Source organism: Callithrix jacchus, chromosome 17, assembly GCF_049354715.1.
Source record: "Callithrix jacchus isolate 240 chromosome 17, calJac240_pri, whole genome shotgun sequence".
Classification (NCBI taxonomy): domain Eukaryota; kingdom Metazoa; phylum Chordata; class Mammalia; order Primates; family Cebidae; genus Callithrix; species Callithrix jacchus.
Genome location: NC_133518.1, coordinates 36,819,067 through 36,837,508, shown reverse-complemented (window position 1 = coordinate 36,837,508; position 18,442 = coordinate 36,819,067). Strand labels below are relative to the sequence as shown.

The 18,442-nt window shown below is 33.6% G+C and overlaps 2 long non-coding RNA genes across 7 annotated transcripts in view; one reads left to right on the top strand and one right to left on the bottom strand.

The window, feature by feature from the left end:
• The window catches only part of LOC118148894 (uncharacterized), a 164,959-nt gene extending 150,089 nt beyond the window's left edge, over window positions 1-14,870 (top strand). For all 3 annotated transcript variants that reach the window (XR_013528568.1, XR_008477466.2, XR_013528567.1), the window contains exon 6: window positions 13,518-14,870. This is a non-coding gene — a long non-coding RNA (uncharacterized LOC118148894). The remainder of the gene's footprint in view (window positions 1-13,517) is intronic.
• The window catches only part of LOC144579906 (uncharacterized), a 535,694-nt gene that overhangs the window by 48,696 nt on the left and 468,556 nt on the right, over window positions 1-18,442 (bottom strand). The window lies entirely within an intron of this gene.

Sequence of the window (18,442 nt, the reverse complement as noted above, 5' to 3'; positions counted from 1 at the left end):
GAGTGTTTGGTAGCTTGCCCTTCCACCTTCTGCCAGGTGAGTATACAATGTTCTTACCACCTGGAGAATGCAACTCTCACCAGTCGAACCTGCCAGCATCTTGATCTTACACTTCGTAGCCTCCAGAAGTGTGAGAAATATTTTTTTGTGTTTTATAAACTACCCACTTTGTGACAGTCTGTTATAACAGCACAAAACAGACTAAGAGACTGTTTACATCCTTTGGGTAAACTTTTAGGAGTGGAATTATATGGCAAAGGACTATTAGGTTTTAAATGTTGATATTAATATATTGAACAAGCATTTATTAAGAAAGAACTTACGATGTTTCTTAGGCACTATTGTAGTCCTTGCGAATATGGCAATAAGCAAAACAGAAAAGAATGGTATGGTAGCTCTTATAAAGCTAATGTAGTGGTACAAATACAGTTGAGATGATTCAATTAACTTATATTCTCACCAATACCATGTCAAAGTGTCCATTTCCTCTTATCTTCACTAGCTTCACTGGATATTTAAAAACTTTTATAGTTCTGGATAATCAATTTTTTTGCTTATTTTAATTGTTTTAATAATTTGCACTTTGATTACTAGCAAAGTTAGATATCTGATAGGCTTATCAAGCATTGTATTTCTACTTCTACATTGCATTTTTTGTGCCATTTGCTCATTTTTTTTTCCTATTTGGTTCTTTTTTTCCTTATTTGATTTACAAATGAAAAGAAGTAGAAACTTCTTTTAGTAGAGAATAATTCTTCAGACTGCCCAACAAATAAATATCCTTTTTAATATGATAAAATTCCATGCTGCCTTCCACTCAGGAAGCCAGATGAGACGTGCCATTTTCCCTCTCCAACCTGGTATAGCAAGTGTTTCAGAGTCAAGTGCTCTATGGATGGCCAATCAGATGCATCTGCTGGGGATATTGAATCTAGAGGAGGTATTTCAATATAGAGAGTCTTTCAGAGATAATTTACGATTAGCTGTAGTAAAGTAAAAAGCCCCAAAGCTTCATCATGACCTTAGTGAGAATATGTCATTTTGGTGCAGTGTCTTTGCTGTACTTGTTCTATCTTGCTTCTGATTAAACTTGATTCTCGAGTCTTCCTGTTGGTTCTGTGAGCAACTCCCTAAACAACCTTTAGGCTAATGTTAACCAGTAATTTTCTGTTGTTTTGTAACTAACAACATTACTAAACTAGATACTTCATAAATGTCTATTTATAGCATAATTTTTCTTATACTTTATAGTGTATTTGCCAAGCACAATGTGTTAATTTGTGCTTAATCAAGTATATCAATATTTCTGTGTATTTTATCATTGATATGTACTTAGAGGGTTTTTGAATGCCAAAATTAGAAAAATATCAATCTAATATATTTTCCAGTACTTATATTACATCATGAACACATTTGGAATTTATGCTTATATGAGGCATGACTAAAAGCTCTATTTGTTTTCTCTATTTTGGTCTTCAAATATGTATCCAATTTCTTCTCACTTTTTTTTTTTGGTATAACTAGAACCTTGCTCAGTTATTCAAAAAGCTACTCTTGTCAGATATTTAATTCTTCTGCTAATTAGTAGAGACTTTATCCTTTTTAATTGATCTATTCTTGGATTCTCACTATAGTGTCAATCTAGTTTAAATGACACTTTCATATTTGATAAGGTTAGTGTCCTTTATTACACAGCCTTTTCAGAATTTGGCTGGATATTTTTGTCCACTTATTTTTCAGGATATATTTTTATAAATTTTTCAATTAAAAACCCTTTGTAATTTTGATTGCTGTTATACAAAATACACGCCTAATTAGAAAAAATTTGTCAACAAAATATTTCTACCCAAGACCACTTTATATTTCTCTATTATTTGCCATTTTTAATGATCCTCAGTATTTTCTTTTTATGTATGTTTTGCATAGTTCGTGATAAGTTTATATGTTTTGGATTATATATTTATTTAATTGTGTTTTAAAAGTGATTATTTGCTTTCAAAATAGTTATTGTTTTTGTATATTTTCTCCACTTTATTTACTAATTTTAATTCTAGTATTTTGGTTTTCTCAGTATGTAATCATGGAATATATAAATCATTATAATTTTATGTCATCTGTTCAATTGTTATTTCATTTTCTTGTGTGATAGGTCATGTCCAAGGTTTTATTTCTTTTTCTTTTGTTTAACATTAAAACTTGATGCTTCTTTAGGTGAAATTCACTACTAATTTTAAATATAATGTAGACTCATATTGTTAATAACATTAATTAAGAAATTGGTACAAAGTCATTTATAGTTGTGGGAATGGAGTAATTTTGTCTCTGTTTGCCTTTTCCCTATATTTGCTGAAACTTTTATAACAGGGGTCCACCAAGCCCAAAAAAGGGTTAAGAAATCATTTCATAATCATTGGAAAGTCCACTGCAATTTCAGATGACTGTCCTGCATTGGAATAAGGCAGCCATTTTGGCAACACATTTGATAGAATAAAAGGTTTGCAGTATAAGGCTTTCAGTTGGTGTTTCTCCACTTTTCTGTTATTGGCCCACTGTTGTAAAAGGTAGTTTGTTTTACATTTCTCCACAGTCATACCAAATTCTGTGAAATCTTGGAATGTCTCCTTTCCAAAAAACTATACCCAACAGGCACACAATGCTGTATATCAATTGCCCATTTTCTTTTACAAGAATTGTACAATCCTAACAAAAAAATATGGAATTTTTACCCAAACCATATCTTGGAAAACTGAATCAGGGTATATGCTATTTACCAAAGGTGACACAACAAAACTGATAACTGCTGATCTCCAAGGCATATCTTGCAGAGCATGCATTTTACAAAGTACATATGGAGACTGAATATTCAAACTATTCATTGAAAATTGGATATGAGTAAGACTCAATCTGTCATTCATTCTGAGGCTAATTGCTCTCTAGCCTTGAGCCTGTGAGATCAAAAATATTATGTGCTTCCAAAATATAATGATGGGACAGTCATAAGATGGGCATTCCCATTCCAACAGGGAGATAGGGAAAAAAAGGGAGGACAGGTCCTCAGTCAAGTCCAAAATTTAACAGGGCATACATACAACACTAAATCTTAAGGCTTTGGAATAATGGAATAATCTCTTTTGGCTCAATATTCTGCCTTCCAGATCTACTGGGGCAGAGATCCTCCCTTCTGGACACACTAGTACTGAGATTCTGCTCCTGAATCGTTGCCTGGCAAAGGTTGGCTCTAGATGGTCCTGCTTTCATAGATTTGCTGGACACAGCTCATATTGCAGTCTCATAGGTTGGAGTCACATGCTTGTGGCTCTCTCCAGTGGAATTCCATACCACACAGGTGGCTCTACCAGTCAAGGGTAATGGAGGAGACATGGCCTGTAAGGCTCTGTTGGGCATTGCCTTGATGGAGGATCTCTGTTGCAGTTTCCTGCCTGGATCTTGTGGCTCTCCAAAACATCCTTTGAAATCTAGGTGGAGGTAACTATCCCTACATATCTTTGCTAGGCACAGTGCACACTTTACTAGAGTTTGCCAGAGCTGCACGTGGGACAGCCAAAAAGCAAAGCAATGGAGTAAGAACAGGAGGTAATTTTAAGGGCTCTGGAGATAGTGTGGGTAGCACAGATACACATCTATGATTTGTACTCCAGTTTACCTCTTTTCTTTTTATCTTTACAATTAAAATTGACAATAAATCTAAGGAAACTGATAGCAATGTATGAAGGCAATGTGTGGCAAAAACCATCCTTCCACAAGAGGAGTGCATCAAAAAATTAACTTTGAGGAAACAATGAGACATGGTCAGATCCTCTGTCTTCCAACTCTAGCATTAGACATGAGATGCTATTTATCTAGAGTGGAAGAAGGAGCTTCCATCTTTTTTATGAGGTCACCTAATCAGGGAATTGATTGAGATTCGATGGGATTTTCCCCACTAATTTCTCACAACAGTGCTCTAATATCTTGAGAAGAGAAGCTAAGTATCAGTTCTGAGAGTCATGTTAAACTTGGTGTGGCTGTCTAGAAAAAAATGTTTGAAGTTTAACAGGAAATAGTTTCTACTATCCTCTATTTGATTGCTCATGGCTATTTCATTCCCCTAGTTCCTTATTTTTAAATCATTTTGGACTGATACTAGGAGTGAGGAAAGGCAACATCCTTGGTTCCATTATTTTGAAAAGTTTTTCTTTTGTGTATACCTGTTTTCTTCTCCATTTTGTTTATGTAACAAAATTAGTTTCTAGGAACTAACAGTGGCCAAGAAAACAATTCCTAGATGAGCTCTCTCTTCTCTTGGTAATGAGAAAATATCTAGATATTTCATGGTAGATAATTGTAACTAAGAGTGATGAGGTAATTTGAATCCATAGTATCATAAGCTACAGGTTTCTTTTAGAGATAATGGACATTGTACAAGGATGTAATCTACCTTTTTATTGAAAATAAATTTTGCTTCTCTACTTCTAAAGATTGTGTGGTAGGAGCTCTGGAAAACTGAGAATTATTTTCAAAGAATTTTCAAGGCATTATTCAACAATTTCCTTGTGAGGAAATTGTTTTGCTATGAATGGCAACAGATTAAAACCACAAATTAACATGAATTCACAGGAAATATTGAACACCATTTTAACTTTGTCATTTAACCAGAGGTACTCCAAGTTACACTGCATTTACAGCAGTGAAAACAGTACTATAACTCCCACCATATTTACTACATTTTTAATATTGGAAACTTAAAATTTGAGAAGTTTGTCTTTGTAATATTTCCTCATAAGATGAGCTACTTTTACATAAACTCATTTTTTAAAAATGTTCATGTATTGAAATAAAACTTCACTTTAAAAAAATGATTCTTCATGGAATATCAAATTTATACACTGTTGTTTGAAATGTTAATCTTTTACATTTTTGTAGTTTCTACATCCTATTTATCAAACACACACACACACACACACACACACACACACACACACAGCTATTATTTCACTACAGGAATCTCTGTTAATTTTCACAGTAATAGACAGTAACATTTCCAAGACACATCTCATATTGTTTTTTTTTTGAGACGGAGTTTCACTCTTGTTACCCAGACTGGAGTGCAATGGCGCAATCTCAGCTCACCACAACCTCTGCCTCCTGGGTTCAGGCAATTCTCCTGCCTCAGCCTCCTGATTAGCTGGGATTACAGGCACACACCACTGTGCCCAGCTAATTTTTTGTATTTTTAGTAGAGACGGGGTTTCACCATGTTGACCAGGATGGTCTCGATCTCTCGACCTCGTGATCCACCCGTCTTGGCCTCCCAAAGTGCTGGGATTACAGGCTTGAGCCACCGTGCCCGGCCCTCATATTGTTTTTAATATATCCACAACTATAAGCAAATATAGTCTGGCACAAAATTTCATGGTGTTTGGTAGCCATACATGCCATAATATAACATAGATTTTCTTTTAAACTAAGGCTTTTTGGTTGTTTATTTTCTAACCTAAAACCAAATGAGTGCCAGCATATTTAGTAAAAATGCTGCATAACAGCATATCTTGTTCAGGCACAGTGGCTCATGCCTATAATCCAAGCACTTTGGGAGGCCGAGGTAGAAGGATCACTTGAGCCCAGGAGTCAAGACCAGCCAGAGGATACTTTTTTTTTACCAAAAAAAAAAGAGGAAAAAAAATCTAAAAATTTAGCCAGGTGGTGCACACCTGTAGATTCAGCTACTCAGGAGGCTGAGGTGAGAGGATTACTTGAACTAGGAAGTTCAAGACTACAGTGAGTCATGATCATGCCACTGTAATCCAGCCTGGGCATCAGAGTAAGATGCTGAAAAAGAAGAAGAAAACAAAAGAAAATAGGAAAGAAAAAACACAATATCTTATACAGTGGTAAGACTCAAGAATGTATGTCAAATGCAATTTATTTCTCCAAACTTGTTATGCTTTCAGACCTCTAAATATGTAACATAGCTAATATATAATATAGCTAATGATTTGTTTTTACTTTGTGTTCAGTTTTCACTATGCATATGGCAGAGAGACAAAAATTTACCTCTATCCTCTTAGAGTCTCTGGCTGGGCCTGAAAATTAAACTAAAACAGATTACCAAGAGAAAAGCATATAGATTTTTACCCATATGGGTAAAAATTCTGTGGGAATCCTCACAGAAAAGTAAACACCCAAAGAAACAGTAAAAACTAAATGCTTCTTTGCTAGGTTGAACAAAGAGTAGCAATTGTGAAAAAGCAACTGAAATGATTGAGGAGGCTGAAGAAACGTAAGTTATTTTAACAAAGTTTGTTTGTATAAATGTTTCTCAGCCTTAATCTCCCATTTCTGGTGACAAGATGGTACAGAGATGTACCTCCTGGAACAGCAGAACATCTTTCACATGGTGGCTTTCTCTTGTCTTTGGTGATAAGAGTGTTTCTTTTCTCTTGGAACATAAAGTATCTGCTATTTTTCAAGTGCTTTTAGCTCAAAATAATTCTTTTGGCAAAGCGGCTTTTTTGGTGGTGGCATACTCTGCCACCGTTATTACTAATGTCTCCAGCATTTGTTTTTACACTTCCATTATCAAAGTTAACTGTTTAAATAAGAAGTCCTCTTTTAAACATAGGACTTGGATAAAGGCAAGTGGTTACTATTTCACAAACACTGCATTTCACATAAGGAAGCTGTATTAGTCTATTCTCAAGCTGCTATGAAGAAATATACAAGACTGAGTAATTTATAAAGGAAAGAGGTTTAATTGACTCACAATTCAGCATGGCTGGGGAGGCCTCAGGAAACTTACAATCATGGCAGAAGGCAAAGGAAAAATAGGCACCTTCTTCACAGGACAGCTGGATGAAGTGCAAGCCTGGAAAATGCCAGACACTTATAAAACTATCATGTCTCCTGAGACTCACTCACTACCATGATAATAGCATGGGAGAAACACCCTAACTCCAATTCAATTACCTCCACCTGGTGCCACCCTTGACACATGGGGATAATGGAGATTACAATTCAATATGAGATTTTGTGTAGGGAAACAGCCAAACCATATTAGAAGCCATGTTAACACCTTTGATCTAGGTAGAAGGCTTTCATTAAAATAAATGTATAACAACAGAAGTGTTCACAAAGCACACTTAATGATTCTATAATTTATTTCTTTGCTATGGACATGAGCAAGCAATATTAGTTATTTATTTGTAAAACAACATTCTTAACTTGGGAACCACATTTTACTCTAAAAATCCAGAATATCTAGCATAATGTCCAACATATAGTAGGCCCTCCTCAAAATTTATTAAATAAAATTTTAACAAATCCAGAATAGAAATATGAAAAGCTGTTGTCTCCCTTATTGGAATACAGGCTTCTCAAGAACAATGGCCTTGATTTCTATTTTGTCTTACTTATACATATTAAAGTGTTCACTTCCAATAAATAACTGGTAAAGTTCAAAGGAAATGATTTGCTAATTATATTTAGGTATATTTTAAATTAAAAATATATTTAAAACTAAAATCAAATAGAAAAATCAAAGGCATATATAATCAAAACCTAAAGTCTTGATATAATACAATTTAAACAGCTCAGAGAGTTCTGTAAACATTTCCAAAGTTTTGCATTCATTTGTTCATTAAGAAAACTATTTATTGAGTTGCTTTTATAAATTAAGAATTGAGAGATGAGGGACAAATTCCCTAAACCTAAATGGCCTACAATGTAGTACAGGTAAATTAATAAAATATACTCTATACAATAAGGCTAAATGCATGATACTTTGAAAGCTTGGTAACAGTTAATCTAAGTCTGACTTGTTGGAGAGATGGAAGTCAGAAACCCTTCAGAGAAGATGAATAATACATGAGTTAAGATTTACCAGCAAAACTAGCCTCTGAGAGCAGGAATCCTTCCTATTTACTTCTGATATTTATATCTAATGCAATGTTGAGCACACAACATTGTATTGTGTGCATCAAATAAATATTAATTAAATAAAATTCTAATGAATCTATAACACATATTTAGATAAAATACTAATATAAGCCTATACACAGATATATTAGATAGAACAATAGAGAGATCTAAAAATAAAAGAAATTTTAGTGAGAAAGAGGGAAAGTAGGTTCATTTTGGGAGCTGGAAATATAATAGAGGATAGGCATTTGACATAGAATAGGAATACAGAAAAAACAGCTTATGCCATTACAAAGGTGGATGACAGAGCATGGCTTCTTTGAAAGGTACATGAAATTCAGTATTTTGAGAGTTCAAAGTATATACAGGAAGGAGCTGATGCCAAACAGAGGGGAGAAACAGATGAAGAAGATCTTTAAGGAAAGTGAATGGAAAAGAGAAAAGACTAGCATGAGGAAGACTGGAAACAAGGTACTACAATGGTCTAGACAATTGACGATGTGTTTTTAAGTGAAGATGGTGGGGGCAAAGGGTCAGAAGAGAAGCAATAAATTCTTACGAGTAGAATCAACATGACCTGGTGACTGATTGGATGTAACAAATAGGGGAGAATAAGTCTCATATGATCCCTAGGTTTCTTATTAAAGCAACCAGGTAGGATTATTAATGGAGATTTGAGAGTGAGAGAAATGTAAGATTTGAGAAGGATGGTGCTAAATTTATTTTAAATTTGTTAAATGTGAAGCAAGTTCCAGTTACAGAATTCCAAGTAATGGTTGAATAAATAGACTTAGAGTTAAAGGCAGAAATCTAAGATGGAGATAAAAATTGGGTGTCATGAGAATTTATTTAGTCATTGATGCCCTAGAGAAAGTTGAGCTTGATTAAAGTTAAAAAGAGACTAAAAATAAAAACAGTGCTGAAGAGGAATCCTGTGTAACATGAGCATTTAATGGGCTACAGAAGAAGGTGAATTAATCAATCAAATTGAGAAGCAACAGCCAGAAGAATATAAAGAAAAACAGAGGTGTGGTATAACTGAATCCTCAGTAATATTGTAAAAGAAAGATAGGAATGGCAATTACCACAGGAAATGGGGAAAGATGAAAACAGTAGGCTGTGTGGCAAGTAGGACATTATAGTTAACCACAATCTCAGCTTCTGTGAAAAAGAAGAGAAATGGATACATTTTTAGGCACTAAAGATAAAACAGAAACTGAGGAAGTAAATAGAAAATAAATAGTGACTTTTTTTCTATGATCTAAACAGTATAGGGAAACTTAAATCCTTGGCAAATTATTCAATACAACCTTGATACAACACTGATGAGAACTTTCTCCTTGCCAAAAAAAAAATAAAAGGCATAATTTCATGGATACACAAGCTATAAGTGTATTGTAGACCATTATTTGTGGCATATTTATAACACATGATATGTATACTAATCAAATAAAAGTTTACATTTTAAAGTTATATAATATGCAGTGCAAAGTAAGATTAATAATATAAAGTTGCATCTCTTAGTCTAAAGCTATCACACAGTACATTTATTTTTAATTGATCTCATACCTTAGAGTGAATGAGTACTATTAAAGTAAAATAGAAATAAAGGTCTAATATATTGCCTTAGTATATTAGATATTTAGGGAAGTTCAAATAAGCAATTTTGAGAATTTGAGACAAACCTGTGTCTTTCGTTTTTTAACTTAAGTTTTCCAAACATGTCACTGGGGTGGCTTCATGTTTAAGATTTTTACATTGGGGATAATGTTATACAATTAAAACTATTTAAATTATTTGTTAATATTAACTTATTTGGATATTGACAGGCTAAGGGATTTCTATTTACAAAAAAAAAAACAAACAAGCAACCCTTACATTTGTTAAACTGCATCTGGAAAATATGATTTTGCCAGTATTAGAACCCATCTGACCTTTTTGAACTGGCTTTAAATCTTTGGGGAATTTCATTTGTTTATCCTCAGAATAATATGACTTCCTGTTTTTAGAAGAGACCTTCTAAACAGCCAAAAGCTTTCTTGGATATCAGGTAGTTAGTTTCATAAGCAATTTTTCAGTGACTGTCCATGAATTAATCATAAACACATGAATTTTATTTTCTCCAATGGACAAACTGTTTTCTGCTTTGTTTAAATAGAAAATATTAGCAAAATATAGTTCAAATTTTGCTATACATAACAATCTGAATAAAAGTTGTAGAAACAGAACATATGTATCTTTTTTCCACTTGAAAATAGAATGTAATTTGTACTGAATACTTGTGGTGTGCTAAAACTTCAATCACATATTAGGACTACTAGCCATCTTATAGTACCAAATGTATAGTGAATTCTCTAGACTTGTGGCATTTGAGGATTTAACTTTTTGAGTTTCTACTTTTTTTTTTTTTTTTTTTTAACTAATCTGAAAGATCAATGACATGCAGTAATTTTTAGTTTTTCTAAACTACAAATATAAGTCAGGAAACAAATTCCTTGTATCTACATTTCACTGTAACGCTGTGGTTTTTCGACCCATCTTGTGTTAGTAGTATTCACTTATTAACATTCATTAGCATTTGTCTTTTGACAAAAAGTCCATAAGAAAAGATAGAAGTGTAAGTTAAAAAAGGGAAAGAAAAGAAATAATTAAACTGTTTATGAGAAAGCACACAGGAAACACATGACTTAACAAAAGGAGATGGAAAAGCTGAGAACTTCTACAAAAATTTCCACATTTGCAAATTTGGAAACAGATGTTCTTAGAAAGAACAGCTCTTCAAAGCCTATGGTCTTAAATTCAGTATCTTCTCTGCAAACAGCTAAATGACCCTGGACTTACAAAACAAAAGAGATGAATTTTTTAAAGATTGCTATTTAAAATTGTTTCATTTATTAGTAGATAGTAACACTTAAAAAAAAGCTACTGTTTGTTAGATGCTTACTGTGTGCCCACTGTCTTAGTACTTTATGCAATCCATTAAATAACCCAACAAGATAGCCTATAATTTTTCTCATTATACACCCAGAAACACAGACCCACAGAAGTTATATAACCTCCTGAGGAAACAAAGTTATGATTATACAAGCTCATCAGCCAACTCTATTGGACTTTAGCCTGCTTTTAAGAGTGTTAGTATGAAAATTCGTATTTCAGACATGGGATATTGATTGCCTCTGGCTAAGCTCACTTATTAGATTCTATGCAAAATATATATATAAGGTGGATGGAGGGTTTAATATTGTAGGTTAAGTGACTGGGCTCTGGAAACATGAGCGCCTGAGCTCAAACCCTGGAAAGCCTCTTACTAGTTAGCTCATTTTAGACATGTTACTTATAATCTACGGTCCCAGTTTTCTCATTTGTAAGATGTGTATATTAGTGGTACCTACCTAAGAGCATAGGTACATATAAATCACTTAAAGCAGTGCATGACACACAGGGCTCAATTCTGTTAGCTATCGTTACAGTCAACATAGCTCCATGGCTATCATAACTGCCTTTTGTTATCTAACTATTTGTATTATGTTTTTCCTTCCTCTCCCCCAAATTTAGTCAATTCAGTCAGACATAATAACTAACAAGCTGATAACTATTCTGTGAGGTCAAGGACATTATGGAGAAAAACATGCTTTTAAAAGTTTTAAGTATAGTTCTGACTACTTATTTCCTACAAATATTTTTACTATTTAAGGTAATATTTATTTTGGAAAGTAGTTATGGAATTATATATGAAAATATGCTTTAAATAAATCTTACCGAGAGTAAGTTTGTGTGAATGTAATATGATATGATATGCCATGTCATATCATGTCATATTCAATCTAAGAAGAGCTAGAAACAAATCTTCAAGTTCCACAAAAGAAGAGTTACTCAAAATGATACAGTCTGAATTAAGCAATTTGAACTATTTTTAAAATGACATTTAACTAGCAGACAGACAATGAATCAACTTAGAAAATTCCTATATTTTGCAGCAATGATGTTGTGATCCTTCAAGTAAAGGGAGATCAGTTTGATGCCATTCTGAACTCACTGTGCATTGGAGCATAAAAGGAAGAGGTGGGTGGGAGCAAAGTTGAACTAGAAGTCAACTGGAATGAGACACAGCAGGAGGTGAATGGAGCAGTCAGACAGATGGGTGGATGAAAAGACTGGAGCACACAGGAAGGTGTTTAGTGATGATGCAGCTAAGAAGGTGGAAAAGGTTATGATATGACCCAATTACCACAAATAACCAAAAAATAATAACTATAAGGATAGGATGCAACGAAAAGATTAAAGGCTCATTTGAAATATTTTCTGGAATTCCTTTTGCAGTTCTACTCAGATTAAGTTATTCAATTATAATAAACTCAGTGTATCTGACAACTATTATACTTTCTTATTTTATTATATATTCAATACCCTAAATATATAATAACTGTTATTTCAAGGTACTTGTGGCTCCATGTTTAAGACTTAACTTTTGTTTTCTGTTTTAAGATTCTGTACTAAAAAAAGAAAGCAAATTGATGAAAACACAGTCCTAAAAAAAACAATAATTGTGTAACTAAACCTCCCTATTCAGTTCATATATTTATTTGTTGCACTTATAATTCATTACTTTTTTGTAAGTGTGTTTCCCATACTAGACAATGAGATCTCTTGAAGGAAAATATATTTTATTATTTGCAATATGTAGCACAGAACCTGCCATGGAGTAGCATTCAAAATATTGGGTAGAAGGAAAAAGGAAGAAAGAAAGGAAATGGGTATGTATAAACAAGAGAAAATAAATGATGCTATCACAACTTGCTTCCACATTCTATCTTAAGCAATAGTTTAGTAGGATAGGGTTTCATTGGATTTAGTCTTCCATGAGGGTCAAATAAGAAAAACAGTGTCTTGCATATGTATAGCACTTTATAATTTATTCTTTCATATTCATCATTTGCTTGATCTTCACAGTAACTTCATGAGACAGAATGTTTTTGAGCTTTCTTTTACAAAAGAACCTGAGACCTAGAGAATTTAAATGACTTTCCCAAGTGTAGTTAGATAAGAACTACCAGAGTTAGAATCAAACTAAATATTTTTAAGTCCATAAATTTCTTTAGGAACATATTTTAAGTTAAATTTTATTTAATCAATTGCACACAGTAGTATGCTTTCCTCAAGAAGAGGTTCAATGTGTGTTTTGCCTATACTAAAGAGCAACAAAAATAACAATAATATAACTAACATACATTGACTGCTTCCTACTTGGAGACATGTTCTAAGAGGTTATGTGTGTTCATTTTTAAGCTTTAAAACAGCCCTATTTTTAAAAGTACTATTATTATGCTTATTCTATATATGAGAATACTGAGGGTCTGAAAACTGAAGTAACTAATGCAAATTCACACACTTATGGAAAAGATGAGATCTACCCTTTACTATCTTCTAACAAAATACCTCTGTCCTTAATATACTATAAAGTTTGCACTTAAAATATGAGAAATTGTAGTTAACTCATAATGGCATTTTGGAAACTTTATACTAGTCTCTGAAGCCAATTAGTTGTATCTTTTGGCAAAGTACTAACCCTGTTTTTATCTGCTTCTTTCCCACGAAATCAGGCTATATATGGAGTGATGCCCATGCTACCCCTGAGATCTAAAAATCTAAGATGAAAATGTGCATACAGTCTTGGCAGCATTGAAGTAATAGACTATGAAAGAAGAAATCAGATTGGAAAAGTCAGTATATCAATTAAGAAAATAATCACCTAAGGAGAGGAATAAGCAGCAAAAAAAATTTATAGATACAATTGTTTCAATGCTGATTACTCATCCTTATGTAACTGTCTACAACCATTTAGGGTCATCTTAATCCATTCTGTATTGCCATAACAGAATACCTGAAACTGGATAACTTATAAAGAAAAGAGATTATTTAACTCATGGGTTCTGCAGGATGGAAAGTTCAAGAAGCAGGACACCAGCATCATCTTGGTTTCTGTTGAGGGCGATCATGCTTAAATCACAACACGGCAGGTCAAAGTGGGAGTAGACCTGTGCTAACAGGTGACACTGGAGGGGCATCTTGGCTTTATAACAGCCCACTCTTGGAGGACTAATTCATTCTTGAGAGAACTAATCTGGTCTTGCCAGAGAAAAAATTCACTCACTGACTACTGGGAGAATAGCACCAAGCCATCCGTGAGAGTGGAGTCCCCATGATTCAAACATCTCCCTTAGGCTCTATGTCTTACAGATTCTACCACCTAACATTGCCACAGTGGGAAACAAATTTTAACATGAGTTTTTAGGGGAACAGACCATATCCAAACAAAGGGTAAACAAGGGTAAACCACTTTTGAGAATATACTTGTGATCCTTTATTTCTACCCTAAATGATGCCAGAATTTGGGGGATGGGGCTCAAAGCAAATCCGTAAATTAAAATTCTCAAGTTGTATAGGGAGGTGGGAGTGAGAGACACATCGTGAAGGCCCAAGAGACTCTCAGATACACTGGGTTGACTGTCTTCATTAAACTCCCACACCATGAAGACTCATTTAAGGGTAGTTTTTCCAAAGCTGCTTTTCTCTTTTGCTTTTTGGAATACTACATTATCTAGATTTTCATCTACCCTTTTAATTCCTATGCTTCTTGTGTTGATTTCTCTTTTCTGATTTCTCAGTTTTTTTAATCTCATTTTTAAACATGAGAATTCTCTGAGGTCCACTTCTTGACCCTTTGTCCTCTTTTTGCTTAACTATCCCTCGGGAAACTTGCGCAATCTAAATGACTAACAAGAAATTAGGAGATTACAAGCCAGATCTCTCCCGGCTTATGAGTCCATTTCAATTAGATGTCTTAGCATCACTGTAAGTTAAAAATCTATAAAATCCAAAACAATAAATTTTTCTCAAACCAGTATTGTATCTGAAATGTTTCTTTGATCCATTTTCAATGACTTTAGCTTCTTTCTCTTCTTTCCACAAGGTAGAACTTTAATTTTTTTAAGAATAAACATTAACAGATGAAAGGATAAAGACATAATTTTTATGTTGTATTATACTCTTGATCCAAATATTTCCAAATATTTTGAATAAAGCTTTGAAGAAAAACCTGATCTTACTTTATCCGAAAATTCTTTTAAAAATAAGGGTTTAAAAATTACTAAAGAGAGTAATTGGAAAAGCAATTTGTACTTTCCTCCTGAGTTAATCTCCATCTTCTCTATATCCATGTTGACAGTAAACGTAATAAAGAAGAATACATATTCTATTGATCAGAATCCACTTTTGGAAGATACTGAAATTACACATCTATTGTGCTCTCTCTCTGTCTCTCTCACTTTGTTTCTCTCTCTCTCTCTTTCTTGCTTATCCCAACTGTTGTGTCACATGTTTTCAAAGTTACTATGATTATTTAACAATGTTGCAGCTAAAGCGATGGACATAAAATGATCACTATAAAATATAGTTCCAGCTACTCAGGAGGCTGAGGTGAGAGGATCACTTGAGCCCAGGAGAACGAGGCTGAAGTGAGCAATGATAGTGCCACTGCACTCCAGCCTGGGAGACAGAGTGGGACCTTCTCTCAATCAATCAATAAAATAGTTTGAAAAGTTTTATTTTCTTAATGCTTGTTAAATAGCTGACATTAGATTTAGCTCTGAAACCCAATGCTCCTGGAGTTGTGAAAGCACTCTCCTAATGGGAATCAGGTATCAGTTCTTGACAGGCCGCAAGAAATCTGGATGACTTTAAAAAAAAAAACTAAATTCAATGAGTTTCAATGTCCTTATCTGAAAATTGGGGTATTGGGCAAAACAACTCCTCACATACTTAGTAATTCTAATTATTAATTCTAATTCTAGGATGTTCTGCTTCTTCAGCTTGTTCTCGGACCTTTTCTCTGTTCCTCTCACTCAGAACAGTCAAAGAGTACCAATAAAATAGTTAAAAGTTTATTTGAAAGCATTTAAAAGCTTCATATTGGAATGATAAATATAAAGGTATTTGGTGTCCCTCCAGAAGCAAATTTAGAAAGATCAGGTTAAAATACATTGTTATCTTTAGACTTGTGAGATTGGTCCCAGCTACTTTTAGAACTGTTCTTGAGTACTCAGTAGGGGGAAAGTACTTTTGTATATTTTAAAATTTGTCATCAACTTCAGGATATATTCAATTATGGTGTCAAGTCTCATTTCAAGTGGAAAAACAAAGGTAAAAACCCTAGTGGCACAATAGCATTTAAAAGCTGATAATAGTGTTTCTGCCTGATTTGGTGTAATTACCCAGATTGAACATGCTACGCTTCAGAATTATAGGCAACCATTAATTATCTGCTCCCTATCCCAAAGTGTATATATTTTTCCTGAGCTTTTAGGGTTATGAGTCAAAAGGAAGTACAGCAGTTGGTTTTATTTAAACTTTAGTTTGTGGTATATTTTACAAGACTTTTGAGAGAAAAGCAATTTGTGATACAAGACTACTAACTTTGTCTAGTATTAGATAAAGGAAATATAGATGCCAGCTTAACTCACTACCTATGTGGACTTCAACAATGTCTGCAAATGAGAATTTTTATAACATCACACTATAATACAACACTTATATTCATTTCACCTGTAAATAAAGCCAATTTTTATAAAAATCCCGGGCCTTAAGCAAGTAGGACAGGAAGAATAATTCCTCCATTCTGACTTATCCATGGATATAAGATATTGAAAGAGAATGACATTTAAAAAAGAAGTTCTGCTCTACAAATTCAACATCTCTTGGTATTTATTCAAAGACTATAGTAAAGATTTAAATTTTTGTTTAATTATTGTAAATACAAGACTCGTATTTCATTAAATCCAATAATGAGCCAAGACATGTTAATTTGACTTTATGTAAAATGTTGAAGTTTCATTAATTTGTGTCATTGTGAGTTTTGTGTGATAATATATCCAAAGTAACGTGCATCCTCTTTTTATTACTGTAAACTTATCATTTCCAAGTACAGTTGTGCAGGTTGTGCTCTGCACAAAATTACCTTGCTAAGGAAACATGATTAGGATCTTAAGTGAGCCTGGGTTTCCTTCTTCCATCTGTGGGGCTGTGGCATGAGACTTGCATTCTGTTCCATCCCACTCTTCAAGAACAGCTTTTTCCAACTTCTCCACCCAGAGAAGCAGTCTTTATCTAACATGTAATAAAGAGCTGCAGGTGAAAACAAAGGGTCTTGATTTTTTTTTTCCTAACATAATTATGTACTATTTTTGTTAAATAATATACTGTATTAAAAAGGATGGTGTTCTCATTTGTCTTTTTTTCCCACCATCTAACGCAGTGCCAGTCTCTGACTAGATCTGAATACCTACATATATTTGTTGAATTAGTGGAATCTGAAGACAGTGGGATAAAATACTTGAGTTCAAATCCAAGACTTAATGCAACTGTAGGGCCTGCCACATACACAAAATGCTATTGAAACACCATTTGTACCACCTGAAGTTGTACAACACTGTTGCATAGCTTTCCATGGACTCCTAATTTTGTAATGGTATGCTACGGCATTTTTAAGAATGATTATGGGAATTAGTAGGTAATAAAGAACCTCAAACACACAACATATCACAATACCTTATTTTCCACAGTCAGCAAGTAACAATTTTTATCACTATTTTTAGATAAATTCAAAGAGCCTCAAAGAGTTAAAATACTTCCTTCCTAACATCACATAACTAGTATTTTTAGAGCCGAAATTCAAACACAAGTGGGTCTGATACCAAGGCATATGAGCTTATAAATTATGTTATATAAATATTTGAAAGAATGTCATGATTTTATAGAACTACAGAGTTCTGCATATGATTAAGTCCTAAGGAAACACATTTGCCATGACAGTTACTCTATGAGACTAGTAAGGCATACAAGTAATCTTTGGATTAGTAAAATACTGTGTTTCTTAAATTGTGACACATAAAAATACACATCAACATATTTGACTCTGACCTTTGGTGGAATAACAAAGTTCTGTAATACTCATTTAAGTTAGTGTTTAACATGCAGGCAAAATAACACAAATGACCACCTAAGGCCTATCTGATTTTAGCTTAGTGTATATTCATTCAAATAAAGATATCAAAGGGGAAGAAAAACACAAACCATCCTGGAATTGTTTTTATTAAAATAACTTCTATATTTTAAAAATACTTTTTCACATTATGCCATTTGGTTTCATCTTGTAGCAGGTAAAAAGACTGAGAAGACTAGTTATTACTAAAGGCAATGGTGCTGGTAAGAGGAAACATATCAAGGCTTATACACTGATCTTCTGACTCTATATAAGAACACTATTTCATCAAGAATACTTTTGGATGCTACTGTCTATGAGCACACTGAGCAAATAAAATGTATTTTCTAATACAGATTTTTCTTTTTCTTTTTTTTTTTTTTTTTGAGACAGAGTCTCTCTCTCTGTTGGTCAAGCTGGAGTGCAATGGTGTGATCTCAGCTTATTGCAACCTTCGCCTCCCAGGTTCAGGCGATTCTCATGCCTCAG